We start from the raw sequence: 6301 nt of genomic DNA on the forward strand, positions 1-6301 counted from the left end.
ACCAGGGGACCTTCGTCTATTTATTCACAGTGGTACAGAGGGAGGGAAGAGGACCAGTGGACCTTCGTCTATTTATTCACAGTGGTACAGAGGGAGGGAAGAGGACCAGTGGACCTTCGTCTATTTATTCACAGTGGTACAGAGGGAGGGAAGAAGACCAGTGGACCTTCGTCTATTTATTCACGGGTACAGAGGGAGGGAAGAGGACCAGTGGACCTTCGTCTATTTATTCACAGTGGTACAGAGGGAGGGAAGAGGACCAGTGGACCTTCGTCTATTTATTCACAGGGGTACAGAGGGAGGGAAGAGGACCAGTGGACCTTCGTCTATTTATTCACAGTGGTACAGAGGGAGGGAAGAGAACCAGGGGACCTTCGTCTATTTATTCACAGTGGTACAGAGGGAGGGAAGAAGACCAGGGGACCTTCGTCTATTTATTCACAGTGGTACAGAGGGAGGGAAGAGGACCAGTGGACCTTCGTCTATTTATTCACAGTGGTACAGAGGGAGGGAAGAGGACCAGTGGACCTTCGTCTATTTATTCACAGTGGTACAGAGGGAGGGAAGAGGACCAGTGGACCTTCGTCTATTTATTCACAGTGGTACAGAGGGAGGGAAGAAGACCAGTGGACCTTCGTCTATTTATTCACAGGGGTACAGAGGGAGGGAAGAGGACCAGTGGACCTTCGTCTATTTATTCACAGTGGTACAGAGGGAGGGAAGAGGACCAGTGGACCTTCGTCTATTTATTCACAGTGGTACAGAGGGAGGGAAGAGGACCAGTGGACCTTCGTCTATTTATTCACAGTGGTACAGAGGGAGGGAAGAAGACCAGTGGACCTTCGTCTATTTATTCACAGGGGTACAGAGGGAGGGAAGAGGACCAGTGGACCTTCGTCTATTTATCCACAGTGGTACAGAGGGAGGGAAGAGGACCAGTGGACCTTCGTCTATTTATTCACAGTGGTACAGAGGGAGGGAAGAAGACCAGTGGACCTTCGTTGGACCCCCTGCCCTTCTTCACATGGAAGCTACAAACCAACCAGATGAAACTAATCATGAATTTCATCTACATTTTCTTCTCCATTGTGAACTCTAACATACTCTCTCTGTCAGAGTATTCCTCAAAAGCAGTTGGCTGCTGAGAAAAGTCACATGCTCTACTCTGTATTGCAGTGTTCAACCGTGACCTTTTCCAACACGGTTCAGGTTCAGGTGGAGAAGCTCATGTCAGCGACATGATGGACATCTATTTTCCTGAAAGGTATTTGAGTGTTCAGGGGCTCCCGAGTGGCACAGCGGTCTAAGGCACTGCATCTCAGCGCTAGAGCTGTCACGTACGGTCCCTGGTTTGAATCCAGGCTGTTTCACATCCAGCCGTGATTGGGAGTCCCATAGGGTGGCACACAGTGTCGTTAGGGTTTGGCGCGGAGTAGGCCATCATTGTAAATAAGAATTTGCCTAGTTAAATAAAATTAAAATACATTTGGGGATTTGAGTTTCTCCACAGACTAATCCACTTCACCACTGTACCGCCGTCCCAAGTCATGTGGAACGTTCTACCCTTTCTCTCTGGTTGAATCTCTCTTCAGGAGCTGGTGAAAGGGAAAACGTTGGCATGGATCATCTGTCATGCATACAGTATAATCATGGTCGTGGCGTAGAATATCCTGAGTTCGCTAAAGAAAACATAAAGCAACTCTTAACCTTCACCTGTTTTTAATTTATTATTGTAAAAGGATATTGCTTTGTCTCTACGGATCTCTGATAGCTTTCCCATGCTGTGGTGGGAGAGAGTAAGTAAGCCTTGAGAGAGGTGTGTTTTCCTAATGTAGATTACCTCCCAGTGTATGAGGAGAGCGAGCGCGCCAGAGAGAAGAGGCCCCAGCCTGTCAGCAGGGTAAATGACCTGTGCAGAGTTTCACAGTGCGTGTCATTAGCCAGCTTTAGATTTGTTTCAACAGTGCTTTACCTGAGGGCTCCATTCAGAGGCCCCCAGGTATGGCCAACCGAGGCCAGGGTGAGAGCAGCTGACTGGGGGTGATTCACATGGCTCCCCGGGGGCCTCCCTCATCAGGGCGATGTGGGAGGAAAGGGGCTGCCTGGAATGCTCCATTGAACAGAGGAGGGGACCTCCACGTTTAGATGTCAGGCTGTACCATATAGGCTGGATGGAATAGGTTGGACGTCTACCTGTAAGGTTGTGTGGCCAGGAGGTTTAATCAGGGCATTGTAAACAATGCAGAATATAATGTGGAGTCACTCTAGTGGAAAACAAAAAGTAATATGTGGATGTTACAGTAAGGACAAGGTTACTATATGTTTTAGGCTGAAGTTACACATCACATTCCTGCACTAAAGGTGAAAGGTCAAATCACCATCCATCTTCAGAATGTTATTTCTGTCAGAATGTTTGCATGATGGGGCACCATCTTTCAGTTCTAATCTACTGTAACCTCTATGTTTTTCAGTTGATATTTTTCCAGATCCTTCCATCAGCAGCACCATACCATCAGTGTTCTTCCAGATCCTTCCATCAGCAGCACCATACCATCAGTGTTCTTCCAGATCCTTCCATCAGCAGCACCATACCATCAGTGTTCTTCCAGATCCTTCCATCAGCAGCACCATACCATCAGTGTTCTTCCAGAACCTTCCATCAGCAGCACCATACCATCAGCAGCACCATACCATCAGTGTTCTTCCAGATCCTTCCATCGGCAGCACCATACCATCAGTGTTCAGTATTAAGGGTGCTGAGAAGAACCTATAGATGTAACCATGTTTTTAGAAGCCGTGATTGCTCTATAGGCCGACCTCCGCCAACAAATACCCTGTAGCCACATTCCGCCAGCCTATATCTGACAACACCTTTTTGCTACAATGGCTTTGGACTCCCTCCCCCGTCCCCATAATAGGTGGCTTGGGCTGTAATGGTGTGTTGACACACACACACACACGGACACACACCCGAGCTGCTGTAATAGTCTGCTGACAGGTTTAGGCTGAGGTAATTGTGTTGCCGGGCTTTGCAGTGAGGTGCCAAATCTCCCCCCGAGGAGAATGAGGTGAGGCGTGGAGCTAGCGTAGGCTGTTAGCGTTTGATCTGCTACTTTATTGGCCAATTGTTGTTATAGAAACCATGAAAGGAAGATCCGCAAATAACTTTTACATCAGCACATTGTCATAACAGACACTCAACAGACTTCAAGGCAGCGTTTGTTGAGATGAATGTGGGTTTGTTGTTGCTCTGTTGTGTGGCTAGGAGGTAGCAGTAGATGCTAGCTAGCTAGCCAAGACTACTTGTGTGCTCCTGAGTAAAAATGTATCCTGCTGTGCAGAGCCTCAGTTCATTATGTGTGGCAGGACTGCATTAAGAGAACGGCTCTGAGTGGATCTCCAGCTGTTCAGGTCTGCCATTGAGTTTTTCCATGAGACTATCTCTGTCACTATCTCTGTCACTCTCAATTCAATTTCAATTCAATGGCATTCAGTTATTGGCATGAGAAACATATGTTTACATTGCCAAAGCAAGTGAAATAAATAGACAAAAGTGAGAAGAATCAAATAGCAACATTAAAAAAAAAACATATTTACACATCAGACAAAAGATAAAACTTTTTTTTTTTTTAAATCGAACTAAAACAGTACATCATATAACAAGAGTGTATGACTGTAGCCCGACAGGTCCAGATGCTACAGCTCGGTGGTACTGACCTCAGACGAGTCCCGGTGTGGCTTGTGGAGGTCGGAGAGCACCGTCGTGTTCAGGACAGCCTCGTATTTCCATAGAGTTTAGGCTTTTATTCTGAAGGGTTAAAATACACTACATGGACGTTTTCAATGGAACGCACAGATATTTACATTGTAGCAGATGCTCTTACAGGACCATAACATTGTGCATACTGGTCCCTCTTGGGAATTGAACCCACAACCCTAGTGTTGAAGTGCCATGCTCTATCAACTGAGTCACAAGGGACACACAAATAAACCTGTCAGCTGACTTGGGGTATGGATGTCCCAAACTCCCCGTGACCTTTATAAGGTCACGCCTGTCTCTATGGTGATAGTGGTAGCCAATGATGGGCTGCTGTGGTACTTTCATCTCATCTGTCTCACATTAAGTCCATGCAGCAAGGAGGAGTTCTCTCTCTTTCTCTCTCTGTCACACAAACAACACCACATGTTCATAGATCTTCATACACAGGCTGACACAGAGGACACTAGAACACATGGATGTACACAATAAACACACACACACACACACACATGCTCATGAATGCCAAGTGCAGAGTTGGCATTCATGAGTAAAGAAGAGACAGAGAGAAAATGTTTGAACTACAGTTATCTCCTTACAGGCAAATTGTCAGTCCCCAGTCAAATTACCCGAGCTGTTTCCAAATGCAAATAGGGTTTATCAAATAAACAAAGAAACTAAAGATGCATATGAAGAGATCTGGGGTTTTCGTGTAGCAGCTGTTGGTGGAAAAACGAAACATTTCCATCAACGTTTCTTTTCCGTTTTCCCACAACAGAGCAAGACACAGATTAGTATGTTTGAAGATTCTGTTTTGAAAGTTGTAGTTTTTTATACATGGAACTAGCAGCACCCTCCTCGGAACTAGCAGCACCCTCCTCGGAACTAGCAGCACCCTCCTCGGAACTAGCAGCACCCTCCTCGGGCAGCGGGATGCATCCAAATAGAGCATATCTCTGAATGGAGCCCTTTTTCTCTTGGTTACCACAGGCCCTGTGTTGTGGATTGAATGTGGTTGGAAACTGTGAGAACCGGAATGGAGGATCCATCCATGTATAACTAAAGCACTGTTCTTCTCTGTAATGGAGGTTGTAAATGTCCTGGTCTACAAGTGACAGCTTTTCACCACTAACTCTCAGTAGCCTGGGAAAAAACACACTGAAGGGATGTATTTTACTGATATAGAACTGTGTTCTGTCTACTGCGATACCTCTGCTTCATGTAAAAGTCTCTGATCCCTGATCAACTAGATAAACATAGATAAACATTTTACTATGTATTTTTCTATTGTCTCTTTAGTAGTTGATGCAGTGTGAATTTTGTACCCTCAAATGTTGACAAGTTTATGAACAGGAGATAAATGCACTGCAAGTCAAGTTTGAAAAAGTTGGGGAGTTCTAGGGGAGGGGTTGATCTGGGGGAGGAGTGGAGGGTGATCTGGGGGAGGGGTGGAGGTTGACCTGGGGGAGGGGTGGAGGTTGACCTGGGGGAGGGGTGGAGGTTGACCTGGGGGAGGGGTGGAGGTTGACCTGGGGGAGGGGTGGAGTTGATCTGGGGGATGGGGGAGGGTGATCTGGGGGAGGGGGAGGTGACCTGGGGGAGGGGTGGAGGTTGACCTGGGGGAGGGGAGGGTGATCTGGGGGAGGGGGGAAGGTGATCTGGGGGAGTGGGAAGGTGATCTGGGGGAGAGGGAAGGTGATCTGGGGGAGGGGGGGAGGTGATCTGGGGGAGAGGGAAGGTGATCTGGGGGAGGTTGACCTGGGGGAGGGGGAAGGGTGATCTGGGGGAGGGGGGAAGTTGATCTGGGGGAGGGGGAGGTGATCTGGGGGAGGGGTGGAGGTTGACCTGGGGGAGGGGAGGGTGATCTGGGGGAGGAGGGAAGGTGATCTGGGGGAGTGGGAAGGTGATCTGGGGGAGGGGTGGAGGTTGACCTGGGGGAGGGGAGGGTGATCGGGGGGAGGGGAGGGTGATCTGGGGGAGTGGGAAGGTGATCTGGGGGAGGAACGGATGTTGATTGCATAGCATGCCTACACATCCTGCCATGCATGATGGGGGAAAGCTGTCTTCTTTTAAAAACAACACATTTTACAATGTATTTAATAATAAAGCATTGTTTAGTGTGTGGAGGGGGGTAGAGGTGGACAAAGTTAACATAGACGCATGCACTCACACACACACACACACACACACACACACTCACATTCACACCACACACACATATACACATTCACACCATAGACGTGCGAAACCAAGAAGAAAATCCAACAGGCTGTAATGCCTCTCACATGTACCCAACCTACCATCTCCATATTAAGTGATACAAATGCATCATGTTATCCATGGCCCCTGGCTAGTGGAGATGACAGAGGAGCAGCGTATTTGGCAGCTGTGAACGATAGCACCTGCAAACAACTTGGGGCTTGTCCATGTGGTCTGTCCCCATTCTTACTGCTGCCATTCAAAACAAAGACTGATCATTGACAGGGAAAACAGTGGTAGAGGGAGACAAAGCATGCAGCTTGACAGGGGATGATTGATGTTCAG

General features: G+C 47.7%; 1 protein-coding gene across 1 annotated transcript in view; it reads left to right on the top strand.

Annotated features, from left to right (window-relative positions):
- etaa1b (ETAA1 activator of ATR kinase b) overlaps positions 1–5009 on the top strand; it is a 17590-nt gene extending 12581 nt beyond the window's left edge. The window contains exon 7 of the transcript XR_008761053.1: positions 2472–5009. The gene's annotated coding sequence lies outside the window, so the exon portion shown is untranslated. The remainder of the gene's footprint in view (positions 1–2471) is intronic.
- Positions 5010–6301: the final 1292 nt, after the last annotated feature.

The sequence above is a fragment of the Salvelinus fontinalis genome, chromosome 1, assembly GCF_029448725.1.
Source record: "Salvelinus fontinalis isolate EN_2023a chromosome 1, ASM2944872v1, whole genome shotgun sequence".
Classification (NCBI taxonomy): domain Eukaryota; kingdom Metazoa; phylum Chordata; class Actinopteri; order Salmoniformes; family Salmonidae; genus Salvelinus; species Salvelinus fontinalis.